The sequence below is a fragment of the Excalfactoria chinensis genome, chromosome 13 (assembly GCF_039878825.1).
Source record: "Excalfactoria chinensis isolate bCotChi1 chromosome 13, bCotChi1.hap2, whole genome shotgun sequence".
Lineage (NCBI taxonomy): Eukaryota > Metazoa > Chordata > Aves > Galliformes > Phasianidae > Excalfactoria > Excalfactoria chinensis.
In genome coordinates, this window is record NC_092837.1 from 15,706,461 (window position 1) to 15,725,090 (window position 18,630).

Here is an 18,630-nt window from a genome sequence, read left to right on the forward strand (position 1 = left end):
CAGAGAGCAGGGCTGTTCCTCACCCCAATGGAAACAGCCCAGCAGCACCCAGCTCCCCCCGTCCTGCCCCCCACCGCTCTCGCACGCCGGCTGCCCCCGCTGAGCACAGCCTCCCCCCGTGCCTTGGGAGGGGAGCGGGAACAGAAACACCTCGCGTCAGCGCGATCCTTCTGACCCGCTCCCCCCACCCGAGACTTCTCGGGAGATTAAACTCATCTCGCTGATGCTGAACTCTTGCTGCCGCTCTCGACCCCTTTTTCCCCGCTTCAGAGCCGCCCACATGAAGGCTGGGGGTGTCTCGCCGCAGCCCTGCGTGTGACCCCCCCGCCGTCCCTCGCTCCCCAGCAGCTCCATCACTCCTGCGACGTGCGGGCTCTCGGCTCCCAGCGGACCCCGTCTCTTAGCAACGTGCTGCCCGGGAGGCAGATGCTGCGCACGCGGCTGCTCCGTGCATGCGTGGGGCTGTGCGCGGGGCAGAGGGCAGCTGCTGCCTGCAGGGAGGGGGCTGCGTGCCCCCACCTCTTTGTTACCCGGCCCTGGGATGGGAGGCGTGCAGAGGGGAGAGCGGGAGGGATGCACGGAGCCAAATCAGTGGCCACTGCCCCATGTTTTGAGGCCCTGCAGTGTGCCAGGGGAAGGGCAGGGAGCTGTGAGGGGTCTGCAGCACCACTCCTATGGGGAGCAGCTGAGGGAACGGGGGCTGTTCAGTCTGCAGCAGAGGAGGCACAGGGGGAACCTCATCGCTCTCTGCAACTCCTTGCTAGGAGGTAATGACAAGGGGGGGTCCCGCCTCTGCTCCCTGGTAACAGAGATAGGATGAGAGGTGACGGCCTCGTGTTGTGCCAGGGGAGGGTCAGGCTGGATATTCGGAAACATCAGTTTTCTGGAGGAGTGACAGTGCATTGGTGTGGGCTGCCAGGGAGATGCCATACAGGGGATGTGGTCAGTGAGCGCGGTGGGTGGGATGGGGTTGGCCTCGGTGATCTCACAGGTCTTTTCCAACCCTAACGATTCTATGACTCTATCCATGCAGTGTGCTCCGATGGCAGCTCGCAGAGCTTCCAGAGCTGCCTCTGGAAAGCAGCAGCACCTCGGGGCTGCACTAACACTGTCCCATGGCCGGCAGGGCCCTGAGGAGCACTTGCACTCTCGTGCCCCGTGCGAGCTGTGCGGATGAGCGCAGGATCGAGCCAACCCCGTCACCGCGTGCGGCCACGCAGCGAGCACTGGGCACGAGGGCACGAGCCGGGCCGGCGGGTCACCGAGCAGCACCGCTCCAGAACCAGCTGGGAACGTGCGGTGCATTCTGAGGCTGCACGGCAGGCCCGTCATAGAGGCTCCGGGGAGCGCCGCGTCCCGGAGCTGAGAGGTCGCCTCCGCGCCGCTCCGCACCGCCCGTGCCCGCCGCTCTGCCCGCACGGGGCAGCGGGACGCAGCGCGGCCGCCAGGGGGCACCAAAGCGCGGCGGCGGCGGCGAGCCGGCAGCGGGCGCTCCGAGCGGGCAGCGCCGGGTCCGGGACCGGCGGAGCGGCGCCCGATGGCGCGGAGGGGCCCGGCGCCCCGCGGGAGGCGAGGACGTGGCGAAGGGGTGAGTGCGCGGCCGCCGGACAGCGGAGCTCGGGGCGGGCGGCGCGGAGCCGACGGAGCGGGGGGAGCGGGCTGCGGTCCCGCCAGTTCACTCCCCACCGGGACGGGGAGCAGCGTGCCCCGAAATGCCCCAAATGCCCCGAACCGCCCCTCGTAGCTCCGTCCGGCTGCCGGCCGGGCCGGGTTGGTGAGAGCCAGGCGTGGTTTCAGCGAGCCGCTGCTGTCCGCAGAGCTGCAGCCCGGAGCTCCCGTCCCGGGGCGCCGTTCCCCCGTGATGCTTTCGGGCCTCACCAGCTGCTCCATCTGGCTGCTGCCGGCTGCTGGCGGCGCTGTCGGTGCCGGGATGCCGCCGCCGTGCCGAGCTGTCTAATCGCGCCCGGCTCCCTGCGCCGTGCTGCCGCCCCTGCGGGTGGTGCTCGCGGGAGCGGCGCTGCGCTCGCTTAGGACCGGGCACCGCTCCTCGTCGGAGCCCTTCGTCTGCTTTCACTTCTTTGCCGACAGGCAGTGGGAGGCAGGTCCCGGGATAGCAGAACATTCCATAAGCTTGGATGCTTTTCCTAATGTATTTTTTGCTAAAATAAAGTGAGGTCGCCCCCCATCAGCTCTGGTTGTTCAGGATCCTAAGCACGGCCTCGGGCACCTCCAAGGATGAGGCACCATCTCTGGGCAGCTGTGGTTGGCAGCGTGGTGGGCTCAGGCATCCCTGTGCTGGAGGTGGGGGCCCGGCAGCTCTCGTACCCCTGGCTGCACCGGGGGGAGGCTGTGGTGGTCCCCCCAGCTGGCTGTAGCCCACCCGTGGCTGGTGGTCCCGGGCTGCTTTAGGCCTAAGTTGAAAGGAACGCGCCGCACCTGGCAGAGAGAGCCCAGCTCTGACAAGCTCACAGCTTTCTGCAAAGGAAAGTTCCCTGCAGGCCTGGATGGTTTCCTGCCGCCTCCTTTGAGCAGCAACAATCAGGGAACAGGGTTTTGAACTCCGTCCTGAGACCTGGTGCTCTGGGTTTCCGTTCCAGCGTGAGATCTTAAGCCAAAAAAACTGCCTGTCCTGCCAAAGCCGACACAAAGCCCGGCCCTGGAGCGGCCGGTCAGCAGTGTGGCATGAACTCCTCTGCAAAACGCAGCCAGGCCCCTTTGATGTGCCTGCTATCTGCGGCCTTTTCCTTCTTGTTTCTTCTATAGAAATCCATCACGCCTGGCACGGCCGCAGCCTGCTGGCTGCTGGTGGGTTGCAGAGCTTTTGAAGATGCTAACACAAGTGCAGTGCTGGCGGCCCTGCTTGGCCATGTCCTCTGAACAGTGCCCTGCTGGTGGCTGGGAACGTGGCTGGGGCAAAGCACTGGGAGCAGAGGTTGGGGGGGTGGGCACAGTGTGAGGGATGTCGCAGGCAGAGGGAGAGCTGCTCTTGGGGAACACCCATCCCAGCTGCAGCCCTGAAGATGCTTCATGCTGCTCATTGGGTGTGTGCGTGGACAAGTTGTCTCCTCTGTGTGAGCTCCTGCTGTGGTGACCAGATGTCCTACTCTTTAGCAATGTTGTCCTATTTTCAAGTAGGTTGATCTATTTTTGCCTGGCCCGGAGTGTTGGACCGTCCTTTGCTGTGACTTTGCCTTTCTGTGTGTCCTGCGCCTGGTGGAAGATCTGCAGGTCGTGATCCTGAGCAGCACGTGTGGTTCTCCTTTGGTCCGTGTCCAGGGCAATCACACCTGGCCTTGCACAGCAGTCAGCCTGCTGGCTGCCATGGGAGGTCCTTGTACCCTGGGTGTCTGTGCTGCCTTCTGCATTAAGTGCTGGAGGACTTCAGAGGGATGGATCATGCTTCCAACTTGCTCTCAGGGTCTGAGTGTCCTCTGGCCATCGTGTGGCACTGGTGTTTCTTGTTTGCATGCCTAGTCTTCAAGTGCCTGTGCTCCTGGGGTCTGGAAGAGCCATGAGAGCTGGGGAGGGAAGGACTTGTAGGGCCACAAGCGAGACTGGAAGGGGTGAGCATCCAGGGTGGAAGCTGAGGGCTGATGAGCTTTGGACCATGTCTGTGGTTTATTTATGGCCTGCCAAGCAATCTCAGGCAGACAGTGAGGGTTAAGGCATCTCCTGTCCTGGGTTGACAGTACAGATCCAATTAGGCATGAAAGCCTCTAATTATTTGTCCCGAATTGCTCTGGTGGTAACCAAGGCTCTGCTATCTCCTTCCTTTGTCTGTGTCCCAGCTGGAAATGCCCCAGTGTCCCCACATCTAGAGCACAGAGCAGTGAGTGCGGTGTGTGAGCAGAGTCAGCACAACCTAATCAGAGGAGACAGGCCCGTGAGTTAATGAGGGGATGGACCTGCTTCGATGACTTTAGGGAACTCTCTAAGCCCCGTCTTGACAAAGGACTGGGGTTATGCGTGGCTGAGATAAGAGCCATGTGATGGTGGCTGTGCTGGGAGCTGAGCGGAGCGGCTGTGGCACAAGGAGGGAGGGGATGGCTGGCAGAAGGGATCGGTAAGCAGAACTGCTCAAGGCAGGCGTGCCTTCAAATGGAAGGGTGCGCAGCTTTTGAGGCGAGCATTTACACAAATAGTATCTGTCTCCTGTGTGAGGGGCCAGCCGAGTGCTTCTGCCGTTCTTTCCAGGTCACGGGGTCCCACAGAACGGGTGTTGTGCTGCCGTGAAGTGCTGCCCGGAGGCACCGCATGCCCTTGTTCGCAGTTTCCACACGCAGGATTTCTCTTTGTGTAGGCAGTCCTGCAGGCAGAGCCTTCTGCTTCCACTGTGCCCTGGAGAAGGGGACACGGGGACGGTCCGGAGGGTACCTGGGGATGCATCCCTGGTGGCCGTGCTGATGGAGCACCAAGACTGAGCGTAATTCTTCCCCCTGACTTCCAACCAAGAGACATGCAAACAGGACCTGTCTCTGCCAAGGAAAGTGCCTGTATGGCAATGCTAGGAAGCAGCTGACACATCCTGCAGCTCTCTTGGTGTCCTTCCGCCGTGGGCCAGAGGTGTGTGTGCCAAGTTCAGAGCCCAGAGCTTCCTTCATGCAAATGGGGACGAGGAGGGTGGGCTCTTAATGCACAAAAACTGTTTCTTTTCCACCCACTTAAAAAGTGGAGCTATTGAATTTTAAACAGTGGAGACAAAACTGCCGAAGAAGCCTCTTCTGTGCCTGCCTGGTGAAGTCACTGATCGCAGTGGTGGGGGATCCAGGAAGATGCCAGAAGTTGGCCTTATTAATGACTCTGTTGTTGTCTGCTCTGGTTTGTTGGTCTTCGCTGTGGGAGACGGTTTGTCAAAGCGACAGCTCTTTTCCCTGCAGAAGCTTCCCTGTCAGCTCCCGTGGGCAGGTCAGGCCGTTCCTTACTTACTGCATGGCCACAGCTCCTAGAGGGGACTCTGGTGCTGGCCTCAAAGCAGCGCTGGTGTCGTGGGCTGGGCCCAGGTGCTCTGGGTCTACCACGATCATCACAAACAGGGATGCAGCTGCATTCTGCTACACGAGTTCTGCCCAGGACCTTCAGCATGCAGCACAACAGCTCTGCGGTTGCTTTTCTCTGCCAACCTGTTTCCCATCCCAAGCTCAGAGGCATCAGGCCTTCTTGCCTGTATTTTTCTCCTTGAACCACTTAATTTTAAAATAGAGTAATTATCTCCCTTCAGAAAGGAGCTTATTCTTTCCAATCTAGGGCAGTTTGTCAGTGCAGCAATCCATGCAGCTCTCTTTGGGAGCACGATTGCATTCCCAGCATGGTGCCACATGGCCGTGCTCACAGGGAACGAGGTCACATCAGGGCTTAGGATGAGCTTGGGCCAGGGGCTCCGACCTGGCTCTTTGGGAGCAATTACATCAATGATCCTGAGTCTGAAATCTGCCTCTGCTTCCCAGCCTCCATAGCCAAGCCTCGTACCGCACAGGCTCTCTAGATGGAGGAGCTTACCTTGTCTGTGGATTTATGTGATAAAATAGCAGAGATCTTCAGTTATTGCCTATGCGTGTGTCTACAAGGGATAGACCTGCTGGGCTGGCATAGGCTCTGGGAGGAGTCCTGACCTCATAGAGTCCCAGCAGCCCAGAAGGGCTTGGTTTGGAAGGGACCTCAAAGGTCACTTAGTTCCAATGCCTGTGCTGTGGTGAGAGACTGGCTTTTACACAGGTCACTGCTCACAGAGGCTTCTCCAACCTGCTCCTGAAATCCCTGCCCATCACCCCGATGTCTTTCACAGTACTGAAAGTTTGCTGTGATTTGAGGCGTGTTATTACTTAGGAAATCAAACGATGAATGCATGCAGGACCCTCTGCAGAAGCTTGTAGTGGTGAGCTCAGTAATGGAGCGGATTCTGCCAGCATCAGCTGCCACGCTGGCAGTGGTGGGAAAGGTTTGCATCCTCGCATTATGTAGATCTCCTAATCTCCTCTGCCTTGGGATCCTTCTGCTCTCACAAGTCTACAGCCTGCTGTTGTTTAATTAAAGAATAAGCAGAAAGGTGTTCTCAAGGAAAACAAAGCTGTTTTATTCTTCATGTGTCCTTGATGTCCTTCTGACGTCTTGTCTGAGGACAGCAGCTTTAAGCCCTGAATCTGAATGTGTGTCTTGCAAAGCCCATCATGTTAATTGAGAACAAAGCCGTGGAACGCTGAATGTCCCATTGCAGGCAGGCTGGTCATGATGTCAGAGTGGAGTGATGCAACTTTTCCTCCTTCACCACCAGTGGCCTGTGAGGCTCAGGTGATGCAGCTCATATTCAGCTTCATCTTTGGAGCTTTGTGTACCTGTGCTAAGTCAGCTGCAGCAGTCACACAGCTCTTACTGTGCTGTGACCTATGGGCAGGAGAACCAGGGAAAGGTCTACACGGTGCATCCCAAGTCACGTGGAAAGGTCACATTAATGGTTATTTTCAGCGTAGCAGAGAAGTTGAAGGCAGATGGAGGCAGGTTGCTGCCCATCTCTTGCTTGGCGTCTGCCATCTATAGCATCTCTGACCGAGGCAGAGGAGCATTCATGGATTAAGCTCCACCACACTCCTGCACTGGGTGAACGCAGGGGCATCGTGTATTTGTCACACTGGAGACTGACATCAGCAGAGGTGAAGGGAGTTAGTGCAGATCTTCGAGGAAGCCAGAGCTGTGGGGAGGGAGAGGAGGGGAGCCCAGGAACACCATCAGGCCACATTGAAACGGGCCGTGTTGTGCCCTGAGAGCACCTGCCTGGTGCTGGGCAGTTTGCAAACAGGAGATAGCAAGGACTGAACCTGACATCCCATGAGACAGCTGCTCACTTGCGCCCTGGTTTACCAGTGGGCACCTTTTCCATTTTGCATATAACGCAATCAGTTGTATAAATATTTAGTCACCCTGTTGGGAACATTAATTATAAATAGACATGAAGCTTCTGAAAGCTGCCTGTAGGTCTGGACACCCAATTTCCATTAATGTTAATGAGATCCAGACGTCCGTATCCCATTCGTTGGCCTTGAGCATCTCGAGCAGGAGCTGCTGCCCCACCTGCCGGGCTTTGCCAAACCATCACAAATGCTGCAGACCCCGCGTTGCCCTCGTGCCGTTGTTCTCTGCTCAGGATGGCTGGCTGGGCGCCTCAGAAATATTCCTTATCAGTTCATTTAACCCACCCTGTTAGTGCCCTTCCTCTGCCTTCCGCTGGTGCTCTGAGCCAGCCCCAGCTCCCAGCCCCAGCTCCCAGCCCCAGCCCCCAGCCCGTACGGTTTTTGATGGGTTGGCTTTGATGCTTGCAAGTGGCAGCTGCGCAGAGCGGGTCTGAACGGGATGATTGAATTATCTGACTGATTAAAAATGTGCTGCGGCTCGGAAGATCTGACGGCGAATATTCGCTTCGGCGGCTGACAGTGCATGCACGTAGAGAGTGTGTGTGTGCATTAAAGGAGGGATGTGACAGGCACCCAGAGCCGCCTGCAATGGCAGCTTCTTAAGCTTCGCATCCTTTCCAAAGCTCCTGATCTTCTGCGTGATGCTCGGCAAAAGCTAAAACTCGGGGTGGTTGTGGAGATAATGATGACTTAGATAGACGTCAGTGGTGGTTTAGGAAATGGGAGTTGAGTTAAAAGGTAGAGCAGGCTGGGAACTACTTACCTGCTCCCCTGCTTCGTATGGACCTGTGGCTGAGGGCTGATAAGCTGTGGCTGAAAACAGCTCCCACCCTCTGGGCTGTGGATGTGCCCGCTGAGAAGGGCTGCGGCCACGTGAGGATGGAGGCAGGGTGGCTGTGGTCTTGCTGCTGTCCGTGATGGGAGCAACAGCTGTGCTGGTGATGAGGGGCAGCAGCCGCCTCTCCAGGCATATCTCAGCTTCCTCCCCAGTGCCCATGCAGTGAATTGACCCTTCCCAGTGCCTCACCGAAATTCAGCACTGCAAGGTAAGCAGAACATCTTGAAGTGAAATGAGCAAGGATATAATGTAGCAGTGTTTCTTCATTGATGAAATGCGTTTTATCAGCTCAAGCAGTTGACACTTCGGTGGGAGTTTTATACAGAGGAAAAATGAAGTCGTGAAGGTTACAGCTGTAGTTCTTCATTGCAAAAGGTCTTGTGCTGATAGTTCACTGCGACTGATTTCTTCTTAAGTTGTTTAACTGCTCTTCGTCTCTACTTGCAGGACATTGCTGTCTTCTTCTGCCTCCCATCTCAAAAGAGATGAGGCGTTAGGCTACAGATAATTGCTTCATCAGAAATGGTTTCAGTCTGGTTGAAAGGAGATGGTGCTGCCATGGTGTGCATCGATGCTGCATGCTTGGGTCACGGCCTGCCAGCCCCTGCCAGAGGGCTGCACTCACAGCTCCCCAGAGCAGCTTCAGGCCAAAGTGAAAGAGAATCCATGCTTGCAGAAGGGCTCTTTGGCCTCAGAGACCAAAGCTGCAGCACTTGTGCTGCTGCCAATGGCGTGGCTCCAGAGCTTCTCAAAGCGATGGGTGATAATTTTCTGTTATCAAAAGTGTTGCGGTGAATGGGGATAACTCTATATGAGACCTCAGCCTGACGGATAAAGGTGAATCTATTGGTGAACTCAGAATTAATGATTGATCAAATGACCTAAGTGCATTAGTTATGAGCCTAAAGGCACTGAAGAGTGGTCAGTTTTCCTAAGCTGAGAACAAGAAATGGTTGGAGAAGAACTTGAACAGAACACCTTGTGATAAAGAAGGGTTGTTAGCAGAACGTTGATAGAAGCTGTCTCCTCCCCAGCATGCACAGGATTTTGTAGTTATCAGAGATATTCTGAGCTAACAGTCTGTCATTGTTAGGGAAGACAAAAGCAGCAATAATAATAGTAATAAAATATATAGGAAAAGCAGAGAATTGGTAACAAAAGCTATGAATTAGCTGTTATGCAATGGAGAGAACTGGAGGGCTAACTGGAAAGAGCAGTCGATGGAAACTGTGTTTACTGGTGTTAAGAACTATAAGTGAGCATGCATGTACGTGCATTCGGATGCATGTATGTCCAGAAGAAAATAAATGCTGCAGGTTGTTGTGGGTATCAGAGCCCTCCGCAGCACCCAGCGGGGCCGGAGCTGCCTCCCCTCCCATCTGGCTGCATCACAGTGTCTGGTACTGAGAGCTGGTGAGCCCCAGCTGGAACTACAAAGGATTTGCTGTGGGAGGATGCAAACATCTGCAGTGTTTTCATAGAAAAAAATACTGAGGGGAAGGCTGCACAGCCCCCAGAAGTGTCCTTGTGTGCTGTGAGTGCTGTGAGCTGGGCACAGCTGGAAAACTGCCTGTTGGAGGGAAGCTGAGGTGCTGAGCTGCAGCTAAGGTGGTTCTTGAATTGCCAGGGGGGTTGGCAGGACCTGCAGGCAGCAGGTGGGTAGATCTGGCTTCTCCACGCTGGTCAGAGAAGCCTTGCAGAGAGCTCAAGTTTATCAGTGCATCCCATAGAGGTGCAGTGTCAGGATCACAGTCTCCCATAGTTCGCCCGATGTTTGCTCCCATCAGCTTGGCCGGACTGTCCCATGCTGTGCAGAGTGCTGCCAGTTAACTTCCATGCCTGCTGTGTGGTCTGCAGCGTTCAGCTCCACTGCCTGCAGCCCCTGTAATGCTCCCAGACGTGTTCCCATTGCTTGGAGCCTGGGGGGTGGGCCAGGTGTGGAGGTGGCCCCTCTCAGAGGCTGCTCCCTTCCCCAGAGAGCCCATCTGCACTGTTCACACGTGGGGCAGCTGGACAGCGAGTCCAACATCATTACAGTTTAGGAGTCTTCTTAATTCAGACCTGTGATGACGTGGCCGAGGTGTGTAACAGATGAGCAGACAGTCCAGCAGAGCTCGGTTCCGTCTTCCTGCAGTGCACTACAGCTGAGAAGGATGAGCCCAGCACCCCATGGGACGCGGAAGGTTCCTCCCCGAGCCCAGCTGTCGGGGCGCTCACTGCCAGGAGCAGTGATTGATCACCCAGTTATTTGCAGCCCCGTTGTATTCTTAGGAACTAGAACCTCATTTCTCCTGCTGCAGATGTTGCTTCTTAGGAGCGGCTGCGCAGAAATTGGATTTTGCTGCTTGCCTTCAGACCCAACTGTACAACAGGCTGATGAATATTGATCACGCTTTCTTTTTTTTTCTCCCACTCTGTTAAAGCTCTCGAACCTGATAATTGGTAGATTACAAATACATTAGAATTGATCTGGGAGAGGAGCGGGGCAGAGATCTGTGACAGCGTGAGGGGAAGGAGCCCAAGGGAGGCTGTCAGCCCCACACCCGGACCCGTCCTTGCTGCCGGCCCCACGCCATGTGCCTCTCCTGCACAGATCCCTTTGTTCACACGTGGGTTTGTTGGACAACTCCTGGCTATAGCTGCAGGGTGGCTCATTACATGGTTCATTACCGCGGCCATCCCTGGCACACAAGCCCAGCGCTGTGCTGCGGGTATCCCAGCTGGAAGTGTAGCTGGCCGTGTTGTGCTGAGCTGCTCCAGGACATGACTTCATCCTGTGTTTGGATGCATTGCTACAGATCGTAATGATATTTTAAATCCAAGATGTTGGGGATTTGTCTGCTTATTCAGCAACGTGTGTTCTCTGGAGTCCAGGGAGTGGTTTTCTCCAGGGCATCGTGGAGCTCCTCTTTGGGACTGACCCCAAACCCTCCCTCCCTGCTCACAGGTCCAGCCAGCAGTGTGACAGCCCTCGGCCTGCTTTCAGCTGTTGGATGGGCATGTGGGGCACAGAGCCGAGGGCGGGCAGCCGTGGTGGCCTGCTATGGGCTGTGCATGGCAAGAGGCTGTAAAGAGGTCTTGTGGTGCAGTGTGCTTGCATCGAGCTGGGAAGGAACTGGCCGAGACCTCAGGAGCCCTGACCTGAGTGCCCACAGAAACCTGGGTCACTGCAGCCACCAGCTGTCTGCAGGGACAGGAAAGGGGCACACAGCAGGGGAAGTGCTGCGTCCCCATGCCAACCCACCCTGCATCACCAGCCGCCCTGCTGAGCCAGGTGCCTCTGCTAGCATGTAGATAAACCCATCCAGCCTTTGCACACAAGGGCTGTCACAAGGGAGATGTGTCAACCTGGCTAAAGAAATTCCCAGTGATGGTGAGCAGGCACGTGGTCTGACCCACCGTGGTGTGGGAGCAGGCAGCTCTGGATCGAGATCAGCTGGTGGGCACACGAGCAGCCCTGCTACTGAAGGCAGCGGGTATGGGATGGATGGGACAATGGGATGGGATGGGGAAGGGATATAATGAGGTGGGATGGGACGGGACAGTGGGATGGGACAAAGTGGGATGGGATGGGGCTGCAGCCCAGTGATTACCAGGGTGGAGATCCCTCTGACCTGCAGCATGGAGGTCTGCACCAGGGTGGGTCCTGCAGGCATTTCCAGCTCTGCACGTTTGTGCATGGAAGTGTGCCGTTGTAAAAGTCACTGCGTGTATTTGGCAGCATTTCCAGCCAAAACTTCAAGCCGGTCCGAGCCTGATGGCTGGTGATTTGCTGGCAGGGAGCAGACCTGGTCCCCCCAGGCTTTGCAGGGTGCTTGTGGGAGGATGACCCCAACACCCCACGGCCACTGGCAGCATCTGTGAGGGGTGAGCGCAGCCTCCCAGCCCCCAGCAGCCCTGCTCCTGCCCTGCTCCTGCCCTGCTCCTGCGGGGCTTTTCTTCCACCCTTCGCCTGGGTCCGTTCACCATCGCTCCCTGCCTCCTCCCCCTCTCCGTCCCTCCCACCCCGCACGTTGAATCCCGAGCAGTCTCTTGACACCTTGAGGGAAGGCTGGGAGGTGTAACCACTGCCGGAGAGAGGAGAGCGGGAGGGAAAGGAGAAGGAAGCCAATAACAGGGAGGTCTAGGAAGGTGGCGGAGGGGGAGGGATGGGGCCACTCCTCCGTCTGTGGGGCTGCAGATTATTTTGCATGGATTGTTGAAGAGAAAAGGGAGCTACATTTGTGGAGGGACCGAAAAATAAACAGCTCGTTGCTTGGGTAAGTAGGAATGCGAGCTCCCCTGCTCTCATTGTCATGCAGCACGTCGATCCCCCTCCTGTTTCCTTTAATTATACCGGTTTTGACTCCTGTTCGGATTATCTGGTGCATCAGCTGGGTGCTTTGGTTGCTGGAGATCGACTCGTCCTGGTGTGTGTGTGTGTGTGTGTGTGTGTGTGCATGATGGACACCCTTTTGCAGCTCTCGGTGTGTGTCTCCTCGGGGATGTTACACTACGATCGGTGTGCACCGCTCCTGCTTTTAAAATCGGTTCATCCACCCGTTTATTGGAACAGCGAGGCTGCTGGGCAGCTAGAGATTAAGGGGGGGCTGTTTGATCACAGCCCTCACTCGCTGGGGGCTGCCCGGCTTTCTCCCCAGCCTGCCGTGCTCGGCATTATATTTTATAACAAAGCTACATTTAAAGATCAATTCGGCAGCGGTTATTGCATCCAAATTACATGGTTGTCATGGAGATGGTACAGAGAAGCTGAAGTGATATGACTGCATCTGGATGGAGCGGGGCCGCGCCAGATCCTGCCTCGCCTCCCGTGCCTTTTTGTCTGCACTGGGTTACAATTGCTTTTAATCGCGAACGAGGCGACACTGTATTAGAGGATTTAGAGGTCAGGCTGCTGCGAGGGGTGTGTGCTGTGTGTGCTGTGTGTGCTGTGTGTGCTGTGTGTGCTGTGTGTGCTGTGTGTGCTGTGTGTGCTGGCCCCTCCAGCTCATCGTAATGGTTGTATCAGCATCTGCGTCTCCCTGGGTTTTTTTTCTCCAAGGCTGGGAGGGGGATGGCAGGGGAAGGCTGGGTGGTTTCCCCAGCACAGCCAGGCTGGAGCACTTTCTGGGAGATACCTGCCATGCCCACACCTCCCTGCTGCCTTCCTCCTAGGGGACAAAAGGGAAGGGATTCTCTGCTTTTGGCCACGCTTCTCTTCCATTTTCCTGCCTTAACTTTTGTCATACGACGAGCTCTTCGTCCGCCTGTCACTACATTGGGGGGACGGCATTTGATTTTTGTTATTATATTTGTTTCCTTTGCAGCCGGTAATGTGGATGTGTTGGCAGTCGGGAAAGAAAATCCATAATGTATGAGAAAGAAATCTTCCTGCCTAAGGCCAGCTGGAATACAAAGCGTGTATCCTGGGAAGGGCATGTTGTGTGCTACAGATGTGTGTCTCTCAAGCGGCTGGGGCTAAATCACAGCATTGTGCTCATCTTCATTATTTTGGGTGTTAGTCTGGCTTTAGTCAATATTTAATCTGAGCTCATTGTGAGCTTGCACAATAAACGTGTAATTTGGAGCCTAACTTCACATCTATAAAATGCTTCGGGGACGCATGTGGCATTGTCTTCATAAACGTGATTTCACCCTTCTGTGTAAGGCCAAGGCTATTGTGGGGATGTAAATACAGCAAGAGGCACTGGTGGAAACCAGCCCATCAGAATGGCAGTGTTTCTCTAATTGTATCACTAAACATAAGAGAGAATTAATTACTAGGATAAACAGAGCTGTGTAGCTGTTGGATCAGGGTAGCATTTCCATGGAGTTCCAGGCCTGCATTGTAGTAGCTGGCATCACGGCTGAAATTCCTCCCATGCCAGTAGCTGATGTTTGTAGCCAGGAGTGCAGCACATTGTCAGTGGGTATTTTTGTATAAAAAACAGGTGAAATCCCCACATCCTCACCTGATTGTCCATTATAAGTGTGGTGCAGCCAGGGTTTCCCTTAACCTGGTTTTTCCTGGAGAAGTCCAAGCAAACAATGGATGAAGTCTGAAAGTGGATGGCCGAGCCCTGAGGGGAAGTGGGAGAGCCGGCTGGTCCACAAAATGACCGTGGATGGTTCTCACTTTCTTTCCTACTGCAAGTTGAGCACAATTGCAGATGAGCTGGGTGGGTTTCCCTGAAGATCCCCTTGGATCCCCCACTGGTGCTGCACACGGAGCTCCCCGTGCTCCTTCAGCCCATGGCCCCATCACACCTGCCACATTCTGTCCCCTTCCTCCGTGAGTTTTCCCACTGCTGCAGATCCCCCCTACACTGCTGCAGGCTTCAGCCCACGTGAGGTTTGCTCCTGCCACCCAGATGCTGGGGCTGGGCAGTGGTTCCTGCTGGGGGAACGGCTTGTGGAACTCGTGTGAGCAGTCACTGGGCTGGGTGCTGCTGCCAACAGCCACATCTCTGGAGGTCCACTGAGCTCTGCTGGTGGCCAACACTGTGCTATAGAGACGCCTCCTTGTCTGACCTCCCTCAGCCTTCCACCCTTTGCTGAAGGTGAAAGATCCTCCTGCCCCTTCTGGCAGGGCAGTGCCATTCCCAGGGATGTGCTGGGACCGGGTCCTGTCCGGGCTCTCAGTTGACAATTGGGTGCAAACGAGTCGTGTCTTCTGCACGTGATGCTCATGGTGGTTCATGGTGGCAGTTACAGCAGAGGAATCACAGGCCAGAGGGGCAGGTCTGACTCCGTCCCATGCTGAGGACAGGCTCTTGTCAGCCCAAACAGGTGCTTCGTCCCCACTGCCATGCCATCCTCAGGGGCTGAGCGGCTGAGGTCTCAGTGCGGATCTTCCCTGGCCCTGGGCAGTGCCTGGTGATCACTCCTTCCTATCTGGCCTGGTCCCTTCACATTCTGGGTGTTCCTGATGTGCTCTTTCTCCTCTGATCTGGCCTTGCCCCTTCTGGGTTCTCCCCGTTGCATTTTCGGGACTGAAGGGCTCACAGCTGGACTGGGTGGTCTGTGTGCTCCCTCCAGCCGTGCAGCTGAGCTCCTCATCTCTCTGGCACTTTTCTCTGGCTCTGTGATGGAGACCTGAAACCCTCCTCAAAAGACAGAGCCTGCTGGTCTGTATTAGGGGTGAGCCCCAGCTCCCCCTATTAGTGGGGCCGGAGCGTGTGCCTGAGCTCTCCTGATGAGCATCGAACAGGAGAGCTCACATCAGACCCAGGGACTGACAGGTCTGTTGTTCACCAGCCACATTCTGGAAAGCCATGTGAGCTCAGCTTTCTCTCTAGCTCCTCCTCCCTGATGTGCTACTTGTCAGGTTTTTTTTGATCCAGCTGCTGTTCTGTGATTTCAGCACAGGTCCCTCCCAGGTCTAGGCAGGATTTCTGAGGATTTCTGACCTGGAACTGCAATTTCCATCCAGTGAAGTTACTCCAGAAATTCACAGGCTCTAGCAAAGAGCCTCACAGCGACAGGGAGGAGATCCCTGCAGCTGCCTTCCTGCTTCTCTCCAGCTCCTGCCCAGGGCTGGATGGTCTGGGTCCGGCTGAGGGGACTCCGCTGTGATGCTCCATATGACGCTCTCATCTGATCAGGAATTTGCTCTGCATTTGGGGGCACAAAGAGTGGAAGTGGATGGAGCTGCACCGGGACCCCAGAAACTGGGGCACTTTCTAGGAATGAAAGCAAGGTGATGGACAAAACCGAGGTGATGGATACAGCCTGTCCAAGCAGGACAGAGAGAGCAGGGCTGCTTTCTGTCCAGAAGGTAATACAGGATGCAAGGGATGCTGCTAAATTAAAAGAATATATTTGTCTTCAGTGCTACGATGGAAGCTATGGGAGCGGGCTAGAGGAAAGTGAGAAAGCTTTATTTAATTAGATTATGGGCCCCAAAGGCTTCAGACTTAAAAAAAAAAAAAAGAAAAAAGAAGAAAGATTTTTGTAATTGAGGATGGGGTTCCTGCCAAGTGGTGTTTTAATGAGCATTTAGGTTTCATCTGATAAGTCAGCAGCACCAGGGGGGGACTGCTATTTTAGCTGCCCCTTACCAGTCTTGAGCTTCCCAAAGCAGGAGTTGCTGCCTGCAGCTGGGACCTCAGCCTTCTTTTGAGCAAAACGCGTCCTCTGTCCTGTAAGGCTGCTTATCCAGCTCTCCTGGTATCCCCCGGCAGCTAAAGCTCTTCTTCTTTCTCCATGAGGTATCTTTCACCATTGCATAGGTGAGAAAACTGAGGCAGCAGAAGATCACAGGATTGCTTTTCTTCCCAGAATCAGAGGATGAACCTACATCAGTTGCTAAGCTGGGGGTCCCAAGCCTGGAGTCTTGCCTCTTCCCGTCTGCCGACATGCTTTGCTCACCGATCTGCCCAGCAGGCCCTGAGCACCTGCCCGGCTCTGTGCTCGTGGTGCTGGGAGCTCCTTGTCATTGCTGCTGGAGGCTCACAACTCTCTTTGGAAGCAGAAAAAGCCCCACCTGCCCGTCAGCTTTTGTCACCTTGGTCTCATCAGAAACGAGGTGGTTTTGAACAGGTTAATGTAGCTAATGAACAGTTTTGATACGCAGCTCATCACTGATGTTGTGGGTATTTCGGAGGTGCTCAGAAGCACCTGCCTGCAAAACCTGCCTTGTCATAACGCAGGACACTTCAGCTTGAGCTCCTTCAACCTTCCATCGAGTGTTCTCTGCTGTTGCCCACTCCTGGCCTCAGAGGTCGTTGTTGGGGGACTGCACAAAGCTTGGAAGGGATGCTCAGAGGTCATCCCGTCCAGCCCCCTGCCCTGGCCGTGGAGCAGGTCAGGTTGCCCCATTCCCCATCCAGCCCAGCCTTGACTTCTGCTTCTCTGTGCAGCCTGTGCAGCCTGGGCACCACCCTTGGTGTGAGAGATTTCTCTCTTATCCCAATCTAAATCTGCCTTTTTTTTCTGTTTAAAAACGCTGCCCCTTGTTCTGTCCTGCAGAGCTGCCTCTCACAGGGGAGGCACAGGAGACCTGGATGTGTGACAGCACCATCACAGTGTGACAGTTGCACCTAGAATGCAGTTGTGTTACTGGGACTGCCGTCAGACGGGGGGAAGGGGCAGCCAAAAAATCGTAGCAGCTGCTGGCAGATGAAGGGGATGATCCCGTAGCAGCAACCTGTGTTTAATCACCTGCATGTCTTTGTAAGCACGAGCAGAACGGCAGGATATCCACTGCTCCCCAGATAACAGCAAACTGGAAGGAGTGCGCCTCGGTGACATTTTCCCTTTAATTTTGCATGCTATAAAAAGCAGAGCTTCCTGGTCTCAGATGCATCATTGTCTCGGGCTGCACGCTCCTACAGCAAGTCTAATGGCTGTGAGCCCGTGTCACTGTGCTGTTGGGTCATCTGATGAGCCGTGCCAAATGGCATTCATCTCCTGAAGCTTTGTTTTTGCCTTTACATCGCGCTTCCTTCCAGCCGGCCCCTCTGGCCTCCCTGTGCCTCAGCTGAAGACGTAATTCGGTGGTTCCCGGATGATGTCTAAATGCAACAGTATCTGTAGAGGAGGAGAAAAGCTCTGAGAACTCCAGGCTTTAGAAAAGCCCCCTCAGAGCTGATGTAGCAGCTGTCCTGCAGCATTCCTACTTAGAGCAGGATGCCTTGCACAGCAGGACAACGGGAGAGCCCTGCAGCCCAGAGCAGGCACAGCCCAAGCAGCACGCTGTCCTGATGCAGTGCTTTTTGCTCTTTTCATTCCCTCGTGGGGAAGAAATGGCCCTGTCTGTATAAAGCTGCCTTCAATCAGTGCAGGTGCATGCCTGTTAGAGCCGTCCTCCTTCATCAGGAAAATCACACTCCTACTGGCATGGTTATCCAGCATGTCCATTAAGGGCAGATCCAGCTTCTACACAGGAGCTACAAAATGGCTCCATCAGGTTCTCAGTGCTATTTTCTGGGCAAGAGACTCATTTTTCAAAGCAAGTCAGCTTTAGCGTTTCATTCTGCTCAAGAAGTCTGTGCTTTGGGCAGCCAGCAGCGTGAGCTGGAGCTGCCTTCAGCTGGCTGTGGGGAAGAAGAAAGGCTTGCAGGTTCACAGTACGTGGATTACTCACTTGCTGTCTGTCCTGCAAATGCAGAAGCCTGTCTGAGGAAAGCTGTGCACAGAGGAAGTGTTTGCAGGCTGAACGTGGGACGCAGCGCTGTGTTTTCTGCAAGTAGGTGTCTGCAACATAAACAGCAGCAGCTGGGGCTGTTGTCCCGGGCGGTGCAGATCTGGCTGGAGAACACCAGAGCGTAATTCGCTCGTAACACATTTAATAGAGATCAGATACAGCCTTTCTGCTGACTCCGGAGCAGGGCTGGGGGCTGAGCTCAGCTGGAGGTGTCTACATTTGGGTGAGAGGAGCCCCCTCGAAGTGTTTTCCCATGTGTTCGAGCGGCTTATGGGAGCACTGAGTTCTGAACAGCGTTGCCTTGTTAAAGATAATAACAACTTACCACATCCTAATGGAGCAGTGAAGTGCAGCTTTTCTTTTAGTGGCTCGGTCCCAGTCTGTAGGTACTGGAAATAAATATGTAATTATCTTTTCAGTCATTTCATTGACTCTGTGCAGCCTGGGCGCTTGAGCAAGACAGGCAGCGCTGCACTATATAGGTGGGATGTAGCAACCGAAGTGCAGGTGGGCCTTCAGTCTTTCTATCTGAGTGAAAGGTGCTGGGAGAAGGAAGGGAGGCAGGTCTGGCCTGCAGGAGCTTTGCCAGCTCTCAGCACTAGTGGCACCTCCAGCACTGAAGGCTGCAGACTCTCAGAGCTGCCTCCGTGCTCTGTAGCCAGAGGAATCGGTTCAGAGAGGGGAATGCAGGGAAAAATAATAAGTAGGTGCCTTTATTTTTCCCCTTCAAGTAACTGCAAAACAGTGCAAACAGGAAAGCTGTT

General features: G+C 55.1%; 1 protein-coding gene across 2 annotated transcripts in view; it reads left to right on the forward strand.

Annotated features, from left to right (window-relative positions):
• The first annotated feature begins 1,471 nt into the window (after positions 1-1,471).
• PSD2 (pleckstrin and Sec7 domain containing 2) overlaps positions 1,472-18,630 on the forward strand; it is a 51,271-nt gene continuing 34,112 nt past the window's right edge. Inside the window, exon 1 of one of the 2 annotated variants that reach the window (XM_072348227.1) lies at positions 1,472-1,588. The gene's annotated coding sequence lies outside the window, so the exon portion shown is untranslated. Of the gene's footprint in view, positions 1,589-11,692; positions 12,000-18,630 lie in introns of those variants that run through there. The other variant, XM_072348228.1, reaches the window with a different exon arrangement.